This window comes from Phalaenopsis equestris, unplaced genomic scaffold, assembly GCF_001263595.1.
Source record: "Phalaenopsis equestris unplaced genomic scaffold, ASM126359v1 Scaffold001147, whole genome shotgun sequence".
NCBI classification, from domain to species: Eukaryota; Viridiplantae; Streptophyta; class Magnoliopsida; order Asparagales; family Orchidaceae; genus Phalaenopsis; species Phalaenopsis equestris.
The window spans coordinates 121,979-134,743 of NW_018165586.1; the positions used below are offsets into that span (position 1 = coordinate 121,979).

The 12,765-nt window shown below is 36.5% G+C and overlaps 1 protein-coding gene across 2 annotated transcripts in view; it reads right to left on the minus strand.

The window, feature by feature from the left end:
- Positions 1–2,938: 2,938 nt before the first annotated feature.
- Positions 2,939–12,765, minus strand: part of LOC110033360 (GTPase Era-like) — a 42,665-nt gene continuing 32,838 nt past the window's right edge. Inside the window, exon 6 of one of the 2 annotated variants that reach the window (XM_020737302.1) lies at positions 2,939–3,169. The gene's annotated coding sequence lies outside the window, so the exon portion shown is untranslated. Of the gene's footprint in view, positions 3,170–5,168; positions 5,189–12,765 lie in introns of those variants that run through there. The other variant, XM_020737304.1, reaches the window with a different exon arrangement.

Here is a 12,765-nt window from a genome sequence, read left to right on the forward strand (position 1 = left end):
GAGGTGATGGTGATTAGGAGAGGCCTATGATCAGAGCCAGCAAGGCTTAAGTGGGTGACAAAAGTAAGTAGAAAATGAGAGAACTAAAGGTCATTAACTAGAAACCTATCAAGTCTTTCCCAAAGGTGACCCCTTTTCCATGTGAAGGTAGGTCCCTTGAATCCCAGGTCAAAAAGTCTTGCAAGATTAATATTATCACTGAAAGAGGTCATTTTGGATAGAGTAGGGGCCCTACCTCCAAATTTTTCTGTAGAAGAGCTAATAGAATTGAAGTCCCCTTTACCAATTAGGGAGAGGTCATCTGTTCATTGATATGATGAAGGCAAGTCCAAAACACTTTTTTGTCTTCCTTAATACAACCTGCATAAATGAAGGAAGCAAAGCCCAAGTGGCCATTTATTAGAAAGGAGAGATGAACAAATTGTTGATGATCCACCAGGATGTGCCACATGATACCTGATTTCTTTTCTACATAAGATCCAAATTTTATTATCGATATTAGCAAAATGAGAAAAACCAGAAAACTTCTTGATAAGTTTTCGGGGGTGTTTATGAACTATAGGTTCAAGGATGGCTATGCACCAAAGCTTGTATTTATAGTGGAGATGTAAGACTCTTTTTAAGAGAAAGGGGGTGAGCCACACCCTTAATGTTCCAACATAGGAGGTTAATCATTTAGTGGGGGGGGGGTTTCCTTGCTGTTTGGATTTGTCGGTCATCTTATAGTGTCTCTTGCATAGTAGTAATATTAATTTCCTTGTGTGTTTTCTTAGAAACAGTTGTGTGAGTGGGACACCCCACATTAAGGTTGGGGGATGTAGGAGTAGCAATTATCACATCATTAACTTCTTTTCTGACAAACCTTGTTGGAGATACAGCTGTTGGACTGGTGGAGGGGGAGTCAGACAGCTCTATTAATGGGTCCCCAAGGGGAGTGATAGCAGTATTCCATGGGGTTACCAACAATGAGTTATGGCATCTGTTTATCAATGATAGCATTATTTAATGAGGGGGTTCCTTCAGTAGTGAGTCTTGGCATCTGTTCAGTTGTAGAAACAGACTCCTTAGAACTGTTGTTGGAATTCCTTCTGGGAGGGGGATGGAACCTGCAGCATCTTTCCATTGTGTGGCCAAACATTTTACAAAGTTGGCAATATTAAGGTTCTTACTCAACAACAATATCCTGCTAGAAGCCTTCTGTTTCAGATCCTATCCAGATCCTCTTCAGCTCTAAGAGGGTGATATCTCTTTCAACATGGATTCTAGCTAGTGCAGGTCTTGCTTTGTTGTAAGTGGCGGTATCCACCTTAAGAGATGTACCTAACGCCTTATCAATGTTAAATAGAGCATTTAGTTTGAAAAAGGGGAGGGGTAGCCCTGGCAACTTATACCATATAAGTACCATAAGAGGTTCCTTGCTTGGATCAAAGTCTGAGGTCCATTTTTGAATTTTCATTGTGTTCCCTGCAATCACTATGGACTACTTAGCAAAAAGCCTAGCATAATCTTCTTCCATAGAGAGTTGGATTAGGAGATGTCTTCATCAAACTAAGCTTCCATTGTCCAATACTCCAGGCCCCAATAAACATGAGGGAATCGAAGAAATTTCTAACAAGTTCCATTTTAGGGTGTCCCAATTGGAATTTTCCTACTAATGTGAACTTTACTTCTTCTTGGAGTGAGGCAATTTCCAGATTAGAAAAATATGCTGCAATTTCACCATCTTTTGAGCCAAGTGGATGAATAGAAGGGTAGGAACCCTTGCCAGCTATTGTATCATGGAATACTTAGGGAAACACAGGTTTATCAGGATCGTGTAAAGTGTCAGTGGCTTTACGCACTACACTTGCATAGGTGGCTTTTTTCCACTGAGCATCAGTGGGCACATCTATAGGTGTAGACATAAGAAAAGAATAGCATAGCCTGCCCTAGCAGCCACCAAATTTAGAGGAACAACAACTAATGAGGTGACCAGGCCACACCACTTTAGTAACCAGAAAAAAATAGAAATCAACAGTTGGAAGTAGACAGGAACAGTCACCAAAGGGGTGCTCATGCAACACCGCTTAGTAACCAGGAAACAACAGAGCACAGCTTTAATGGAACAATAACACTTCAAAATATTCCAAGCCTAGGAAAGCAACAAGGCAGAAAGGAGTAATGCCTTACCCTAGCAAACACCAAGTTTGGAAAGAAACAGCCACTAGAGAGGTGGGTAAGCAGGAAAACACCACTTTAGTAACTAGAAAATCAGCAGAGGACCTCAACTTCAATGGAACAGTAACACCTTCAAAGCTCCAAGCCCGGGAAAGCTCAAACAAGGAGAAGAGCCACCAAAGAGGTGACTAAGCAAAGGAGAGGACCCAGTAGACCACTTCTTCAGCTCCACACTCCAGCCAGGTCCAGCAAATCCTCATCCCGCAAAAAACCCTAGCAGAGCTTCTTCTCCCGCCGCCACCATGCTGATCAAAGATATATATATGTGTCTGTATGTGTGTGTGTGTGTGTGTGTGTGTTAGATAAAAAATGTGAGTACAAAAACTGTTGGGGCGAGTGCCCCCTAAATAAAATTCCATAAAATACAATACTCACACATAAAGGGGGTCCTCAAGCACTTACAAAGCTACTCAAACCCAAAAAAAAAAAAAAAACAAAAAAAAAGGGGTACCCAAAAAGAAAACAAAAAAAGAAACCAAAAAACAAGAGATCGTATACCCAAAAAACTCCAACAAAAAAAAAATAAACAGTAGATCTAAAACCAAGAGCAGCTTCAAGCATTTGCTCCAGTGAACTGAGAACCTGTAATCTCCAAAAATTTCAGCAGCGGTGAGAAAACCAAGACTGCAGCTTGAAGGCAAAAGGATATCCTAGTAGCAAGAAAAATAATTGAAGTAGATCCTCCAAAAGACAGCAGCAAGAATAGCTGGTGCAATTTTTATCCATAAAAAATATCCCAATAGAGAAAAAATCGAATAGAAGAAGCCTGCAAAATGATACGATAGCAAAAGAAAACATGGAAACATCAAATTTTGATATATGGGGTATCAATTTTATCCCCAAACAGAAGTCTCTTTAAAGGTAGTGGGGGTTGCAAACCAATAAAGACCCCAACATAGCCCCTCTTAGCCAACCAGTCAATCAGTGCATTATCTTCCCTGTAAATAATAGTCTGAACCTAGAGCTAATTAGAAGAGAGAAGATGCCAAATTTGATTGAAAAGACAAACTAAATTCAACTAGGGGTCAATTGACCTTTGTAAGCATGTTATAAATCAGCATAAAAATGCAAAGATCACCGAAATTTGTACATCAAAGAGAACATACCAACATTCAGCTTCAATTGGACTATGAGCATACATAGGTGAAGCAAAGAAATAAAGCAACTTCATAATAGAATTTCTAAAAATACCTTCAGAACCAGCTGCAATTGGAGTCCAACTCCCAGCAATGTTTACCTTAACCCAACCATGGGTAGGGGGTTGCCATTTAACTAGTAGAGGCCTTCCACCCTTATCCATAACAGAACCAAGAAGTGTATTTCCCAAAATACGTGAAGCTTAAAGTAGTGTAAAAGTAAATGAGACACAGTGAGGGAATGATTGGGTGGAGAACTTGCATGTTTGTGATTGTTTCTAGCTGACCATAAAAACCATAAAATAACTAAAGGAAAGTAAGCAAGTTTTTTATCATAATTATGTGAAGATTTCCAAGAAGCGAAAAAATCTTCCATAATGAATATATACAGCCAATTAATATGAAAATGTCTCCCAATCATTTTCTAGATAGCTTGGAAGAAAGAAAAATAAAAAAAGAGATGTGTATAAGTTTCTTCACCACATTTGCATAATTTGCACCTGGAAGCCAACCTCAATCCTTTTAACTTTAAGATAACATCAAGAGGAAGCAGTGAGTAAAAAAATCTTTAAAGTAAAAAAGATATGGAGGGAGAGATATAAGCGTGCCAGATCAAATGACCCCATTTCCAATTCTCAAAGAATGCATGTTAGTGTAAATCATTTTTGATATAGAAGATGTAGGGGAGAATTTCCATAGAGGCTTATCAGGTTTATCCCGTGTTATGGGGATAGTAGTAATAGAAACAGCCTCCTCCCCTAACAAAAGTCTAAGTTTAGTAATGTCACATAGACCATCAATCCAGCAATCAGAAACTGAAATTTCATTATTCAACGGAGAAACAACACTATGAAAATTAGATAACCCCCAATGCTCATGCCAAAAGGAGACCTTCCCCTCCCTAATGCCCCAGTAAATGAAATGATTAGCCACGATTTTGGCCTTAATAATAAATTTCCAGATTTTATAATCCCCCACTTTCCAATTAACCAAAGATGGGTGTTGATGAGAGTAATATTTATGAAATAGAAACTTAGCCCAAAGAGATGATCCAACTCTAAATTTAAACCACAGCTTACACATAATAATCTCAGCAATATGTTGTATATTTTTAATATTAGACTTAGGAATAAGCACTATAAGAGCAGAATTAAAATATTTCCCAGGATTATCCCCCATAAAAAAGCTTTAAATTGCAAGCATCACCTCTTTATGAATTATATCCCAACATTTAACATAAAAGGAGGAAGTAAACCCATCAGGACTTGGAGCTTTATTAGGATTGATAGCCTTAAAAGCAGAATGAATCTCTTACTCAATAGGAATAGTAGTTAGAGACATCCTATTCACATAGTCCCTCTCCATACTAACATAATCTTGATTAATAGAAAATACTTGCAGATTAGAAGCAAGCAAATCAGAGAAATATTGCACTACATTGTTACCAATTTCCCCTTCATCAGTGATCATGTTACCATTCATTTTCTTAATCTTCAAAATGGTGTTAATATTCCTCTTTTGCTTAATATAGGCATGAAAGTATTTAGTATTACGGTCTCCACTTCTGAAATGTACATCATTAGCTTTTTAATGTAAGAATTGTTCCTCCAAAGAGATTGCATCAAGGAGATCAGCCTGTCCTCAAGCCACCTTATCAACGAGGTGGGGATCACAAATCACCTGAGCTTCAAGTCAACATGATTTTGAGCCTCAATAACTTTGTTATGAACATCACCAAAAACTTGGAAGTTCCACCTTCTCAAGGTAATAGCAACCTTTTTATGAAGTTTCCATAAAACATACCATGGATCACCTGCTCCCTCAAAATGCCTTGTCTGTTGAATAAGACTCAAAAAAGTGTCATGAGTAGTCCAAACATTAAAAAACTTCAAATTGTATTTCTGAGATTTATTATTGAAAGCTAGTGTAAGCAAAAAAAGGTTATGATCTGACGCAACATGATTCAAATGTTGAACCCTATTAACAAGGAAGTAATTAGAGAATAATGATTACCAAAGAATCTGTCCAATCTATGAAAAATAGTCCCTCTTCTCCAAGTGTAAGAGAACCAGTAAACTCCAAATCAAATAGGCCAGCTTCATAAATTTTATCAAGGAAATGATTGATAAGAGGAATATCACATTTGTCACCACCCATTCGTTCATCAGGTTTCATGATCATATTAGAATCACCACCCACAAACCAGTTATCATTAATAGCTACCCAGCTATATGAGTTGATTACAAAGTAGATATTTATCTTGCAAGGGGGAACTAGCATAGACAAAAGTAGCTCATGCATGGTAAACCTCCAACTGATAGATGATAAGAATGAGTGCCTCATCATCTTGAATGATGCTAATATTGACAATACGCTTCCAGAAAAACCAAATCTTATTATTCTTATTGCAGAAGGATTTATATTGTTTATATTTCTTGAGAATTATACCCTTGCTGATAGTAACCATAGGCTCTAAAATAGCAAAAAAGTAAAGTTTATGGACCAACAAAGGTGGTTCAGTCTATTAAGAGAAGAAGGGTTCGCCACTCCCTTAATATTTTAAAACATAACATTAGATAAGATGCCTCAAGCCAGCCCTCCTAGATCATCTTGGATGAGTGCCAACTTGATCCCCTTCTGAATAATAAATGCTTTCATGTATAATATTACTTTTATTTAGATGTAAATGCTCATTTTTCCTCTTTCTTTTTTGTCTCTGTGATTTCTGAACTAACCATTCCTACTTTAAGTAGTTAGCAGCCTCTTGTATCCTGTAATGAGAGTCACTTTCAGTAGACATATGAGTTGTAACCTTTCAAGCCTCCAAGTTAGGGTAAATGATAGGTGATAAATGTTCCTCCTGCACAACAATAGGTGCAGTAGAATCGGGATTGAATTCCTGCAATTTAGGAGTAACATGCAAAGCAAGACCAGGTATATTGGTATCAGAAATTAGCAATGCAGAAAGAGTAGCAGCATTATCAGGGTCTAATTGTCGGGGATTAGATTCAATATGTAAGAGATTATCTTTAGGAAAATCAGTAGGAACATGTCCTTTTCCTGTAGTAGTTGCACCATTATCATTTTTAACAAATTCAACTTTCAAATGTGGGTTCAGACGATAGCAACGAGAGGAAGTACGACCACATATACAACAATGGGAACAGCAATGAGGATGGCGCTCAAGCTCGACGGGTTGCCAATAGCCTTGGTGAGGTGAACCTATCCAAATCTCATCAAAGAAAGGTTGAGTAAAATCACACTCAACTAAAGCTCTAGCCTCAAAGGGTCTGGTGAGTGTAAAAGTGGGAGTATCCATTTTCAATGGTTTGCCATGAGCAGCGGTAAGACAAAAGAGGATTTCAGGATTGAAAGGATGAAGTTTAAACCTAGAAAACAAATCCAAACAAGAATTGTAGGGGGTTCAGTTTTTGGATTGAAAGTCACAGTCCATTTCAGAATTTTCATAATCCTATCATCAATGTGAAAGGTTCGTCTGGCAAAAAAATGTGTATAGTCTTCATCATTAGAAAGTAAGAAAAGAATATGTCTACCGTTCAAAAGACCAACCTTCCAAAATTTTTTAAGTTTCATCAATTCAAATTCTTTTCGAATAAAATCAAGTTTAGGATGTCCATATAAAAATTTTCCGACCAAAGAAAGTCTACAGGTAGATGCAAGTATATTGGTGTCGACATCCATAAGAAATAGAGCTAGCTTACCATTCTTTTTTCCAATACGCTTAATAAAATTGTAAACAACACCAACATTCAAGTTTTCATGAAAAGCTTGTGGAAACAAACTTGAAATACCAGAAACAGAAGAGTCTCTGCTAACAACGGTAGCAGCAAAACATCTATCCAAAGGCATCATAGTTAAAATAGTAAGGGGGAAGGGAAATAAACTATAGGAAGGTAGAAAAGCTCTCACCCAAAGAATTAGCCGGAAGGAAAACCATAATCGCCTCCAAAAACGCCAGAGTAAACCCCAGGCGTCATCTTCATATATATATATATATATATATATAATTAAAAATCTTTGCTACTACTATTTAACTGATAAACATGTAGCCAACAAAAAAATAATAAAAGTCAATTTTTATAATGTAATCTGGTAATCAGGTGGCACATAATAATTACATACAAGAGAACACACACCAATAGCATTACTTCAAAATAAAAAGTATAAGATATATATATATATATATATGGAAAAAGGATGACAATTTCTATTAAAATCAAAAAAAAAAATTACAATTCCAAGGTGTGGGGCATTGAACAGATACCCTTGAAGCAAAAAAATAAAAAAAGGGGGAAGGAGAAGTAGAGACTAAAACAATCTAGGTCTCTTCACCACACTTAGCCAAAAAATTTGGAGGTTGATTATCTTCTCTGTATATAAAGGTGAAAGTGACAGATATCTCATTCATCAAGTTTTGGATCAGTTTAATCCATAAAAGAGGGTTATTGTGATCAATGACATAAGCCAAGAGCTGAGAAGACTCTATTTCAATTTGTCGAGAAGGCCATTTGTTAAGAATGGTCAGTTTGAGAGCCCAAAACGCTGTCCACAGATTCAGTCTCAAGAGCATCCTCAGCAAAGATTGGGGATTGAAAATATAAGAAACATCTACATTGGTGGTCTCTGAATACACCTCCAATACCGGCTCTCTGAGGGGAGAAGTTTCCATCAGTGTTTACTTTAACTGTAGGGTAAGAAGGTTTTTCCTAGAAGACTCTGATCACTGAGGAGATATTAGAACCATAGACTGTCCTTATGTTCAGTATGAGTTTTCTAACAAAAGCTAAACAATTTGAAGCAATTTGCAGAGCAGTGGAAGATTTATCCTTAAACTTAGCTTGATTTCTGGCAGCCCAAATGAACAAGGTAGTAATAAAAAGAAATGGGGCTAAAAATAGCTCCTGTCATCCCACCCAACAAGATATCAGAAGGCTCCACTTCAAATGCATAGTGTTGATCTTCAGATTTTTTAGAAGGGTGGTCCGGACTCCCTGGAGAAGGGGCACTCAAAAAATAGATGTGCAGAAGATTCTTCAGCAACTTTGCAAGAATAGCATATTGAAGGCCCCTTAAGCCCTTTTAATTTTAGAATGTCATCAGTAGGTAGTAGTTGATGGAAAGTTCTCCAACAAAAAAATGCCATGGAGGGTAGATGGATTTAGTGAGGTTGTAAGTGGAGCTGGACTTTAAGACCAGTCTATCTATTTTGGTTCTGTCAAATGGTGCTTTGGCAATGAGAGTAGCTGAGGGTTGATCCAGAAAGGATTGTAACAAGTTAGTAGACGAAGAATTGCCTTCCCAACAATCCTCTACTAGGAGATCAATGTCCAAGTTAGAAAGTAGGGGAGAAAGAAGTTGATCAGAGCACCATCTATCCATTATGAAAATGCAGTGAAACTCAACCAATTTCATTCCTATGGCGTCCAATTCCCCTGGTAATCAATCCCAGAATGCGGTAATCCCAGAATGCGAGTGTTCAATCGGCGAAAGTTTATTAGTGCGGAAGCGCAGCGAATCTTCAACACCGTACATATGAAGAAAAGATTGATCAAGGAACGAGGATTCATAAATCGTAAGTTAAAAAATTCCTCTACGGCAATTGAAGAGAGGATAGTGCGGAGAAAATGAAAAGTGATGTGTTGTACTATCGCCGCCATGGTTGTTCCTGTGGTGAAGGAATTTTATGCAAATTTGCATGGAATCAACCAGGGAACCATTTATGTGCGAGGTAGATGGATAACTTTCACTCCTGCACAGATCAGCGAATTATACATGATCGAGAACGTTCCTTTCTGCCACTATTCCAACTTCATCCCAACAAGAAACCAGATGAATGAGATTTATCAATATTTAACGGACAAAACTGAAGACTGGGAAATGAGAGAAAACAGGTATGTTAGTTTTTCTGCGACACTCCTAAATCCCGTTTCAAAACACTGGTACTTCTTCATTTCTGCGAAACTGTTACCGACAATGAAGATCGGTAAAGCTTCTAAAGAAAGTGCTATTTTGAATTACTGCATCCAAAGTGGACTGGCGATAATAATTGATATTGGATCAATAATTGTGAAGTCAGTTTTGGACCTGATCGTTCATGGATCAACTTATGGGCTTCGACACCCTTCCACAATTTTCTCACTTGGCAGTCAATTTCAAGTATCCTACAAAAATTGGGAAAATGTACTTCTACCTTAGAAGCCTTTAGACCCAACTGAGAGATTCCCAGCTTTTGAAAATGAAAATTTGGAGGAGGTACAAAATGTTATGAGTCTAATTAATAATATCTCTTATTTCTTTAATCATCTAGACTGGAGGATGAAAGAACAATTTGCTCACTCTGAACATATCAAAGACAATTTGATACGATTGATGAGAAGGGTGAAATGGATAGAAGAGGATTCTACTGAAGAATTTCCATATCGACCCTTCTATAACCTCTATGTTCATGTGCAATCAATGGGTGATCTCAGAGAAGAATCTAGCACTGAATCTAAAGAATAGTAGATTTACCTTGCTACCTGTCTGTCTATGTGTGTAATTTGGTTTGAACTTTATGTTTTTTTTGCTTTAGAATTTTGCTTTTAGATCTCTGTATAGTTGAGACTGAGCATAGGATGTTTTTTTTCAGTGTTTTGAGTGTTGTGGATTGGATTGCGACGCTGAATTGATGTATTAAGGTAGAGAAAATACAAAACTTAGGTGTGTTGTGTAATGTATATACCCTTGGAATTTATATATAATTATAATTTTTTTGTGTTGTGGAAGTTTATTTGTGATAAGTACATCATTTAATCACTTAAATATATGTTTACAATGATTGAACGGATGTCGTTGAGCCTTGAAATTGATCAAAATAGTAAAAATCCGGATATTGAACCAAATCAAATGAGCTCGCCGACGGCGCTCTCGACGCCGTTGACAGTGAGACTTTTTCCAAGAGTTATGTTCAAATTTCAATAGAGTGCACTGACGGCGTCGAACACCCCGCCGACGGTGAGCTCACAAAAAAACGCCTTTAGCCGTGATTTTGACCAGTCAACCGCCACTATTCATCATCCCTTTCCTCCTAAAAATGCGATTTTTGACCTAAGGCTTGAATGATCTTGAATTTGGGGCAATTTCAAGGCTTTTTGACACCGGATTTGATCATCTCTAGGTAAGAACTTCACTTCAAACTAAAAATATTTGATTTTCACAATGGATTTCTTCCACATTGAGGAGATCCAAAAAATTTGAGAATGTGAAGAAAATATTGGGAAGAAATTAATGGAACATAGTGTTGAACTCTTAGAAATAATTTTGGAAGCCATTATTTGCATATTTGAAGTATATTTTGGAATTTTTCTATAAATGTGATTAGATTGAAATGACTCCATGACAAAAGAGACGACTTGAGTTCAACGAGTCTCGCTTCGTCAATGACTTTATCAATGCGAAGGCTCAATTAAGATTTACTTTTGTATTTGAAGGAAAGAAATTCATACAAGATCGAGTTTTTGAATGTCCAGGAGAAGAAATTAAACGAGTTATTACCGAACGGAGGTGGGAAAACTTTGGTTATACCACCAACAAGGCTGCTGTGAATGTTGTGAAAGAATTATATGACAATGCGTTCTATTCTGAGGACGGCCAACGTATTCTATTCTGGAGATGGAATCGTTCAAATGCGGGAATTTCCTGTTAAATTTAATGTCGCCCGCATTAACACCTTTTACGAAGTCCCATACTCTTATAGCTGTCGTTATGAATCTTTCAGTACAATGGAAGGCCCACTGAATGATGTGATCAACTTTCTCACTGATGGGAAATGAACATGGAAGATAAAGCAACGAGAACGGGTAAATTTTTCTGCTTACATGTTAAATGCCACAAATGCCACCTCTGTTAAATGCCACCTCTAAAGCGTGGCACTATTTTTTTTCATCTACCCTGTTACCGACTTATCACCATAGTGAGGTAACTAGAGATAGAGCTATTCTGAATTTATGTATTCAGAATAATAGAAATATAAATGTGGGGAGAATTATTTTTAAGAATATATTGACTACGGCAAGGAGTGAAACAAGTGGAGGTCTAGGACATCCTGGCCTTATTTATGCACTTTGCCAACCTTCTGGAGTGGAAGCTGGAGGTGATGAGGAACGGGTTTACCCTATGAAACCCATTAGTAAAGCTAATTTGAAAACTTATGAATCTCATGAAAAAATGGAGAACTGGAAGTAAGATTCAAGAACCTTCTACTAGTAGAGATGTCCCGTCTACAAGTTATGACCTTCCACCTTCTAGTTCTCCTACTCTGACTGATTTGATGAATGAGTTGATCTTGCAGCGGAAGAGCATAGAATTAATAAATGAAAGGATAGAACGTCGACATGATTATGATAGTGAGCACCTTCAGAGGCATTCAAATTTTGAGGTAGCTTATTACGAAGCCTAGGCCCGACACTACAGAGGTGAGCCTGATGTTACTTTCCCTGAGTGCCCCCGATATACTCAATATCAATTCAATCCACCTGCTGATCAAGGAGACGAAGACATAGTTTGAGATTTTGATATCTGAATGTAATTGATGTGCTTGTACCTTTATTTTTGTGATCTTTTGTAATATAAATGGATATTTGTGTGTATTTGTACTTTTATTTTTATTGTTATGTTACAATTTGGACAATTTTTAATTTTTGTTACAAAGTTAGTGTGGAAGTTAAAGTTATATGTGTAGTACAATAGATGTTGAATAGTATTTTATAATGTAATGTTTTTTTTTTATTTCGTATTTTAATTGTAATTATTTTGTTTAGTATTATGGTTGTGTTAGGAAATATTTTGCTTGTTTAATGTTATAGTTTTATACTTATTTAAAAATTTCATTACCCAGCAATTTTTCTAATGATTTATATGTGTAGAAAGCTCCTAATGTTACAGACTAGGAGAAGTAAAAATTTGAGAAGGCCTGCAGAAATTTCAGAATGATAAAGATGCCTAAAATACTGAGGTATGAATACTTTTTCTTACCACCTGTATTATTTCATATTTAAAAATGTAAGTTTGAGGGAGGGAAGGAAAAGATTAATTATTAGATGTCCTCTATTTAGTTATTTTCAAAAATTATTTATATGATTTTATGTAGTGAATTTAATTCAGGTAACTATATTTTGTAGCTATTTAAATATTATGGTAGATTTAAAGAAATATTTTTGTAATAAAAAGTAACTTAAGATATTTAGTATAAGAGAATAAGATTATAGTTAACTATTTAAAGTAAAGGAAATTATATTTTGAAGTATTAAGAATCTGAAAATTCATTTGAGAAGAAAAGTTTGGGGCTTAATGATGTAGAAATTATGAAATATTTATAAGGTAAGGGAATGCTTTGAGTTTCAAATTTAGGGAA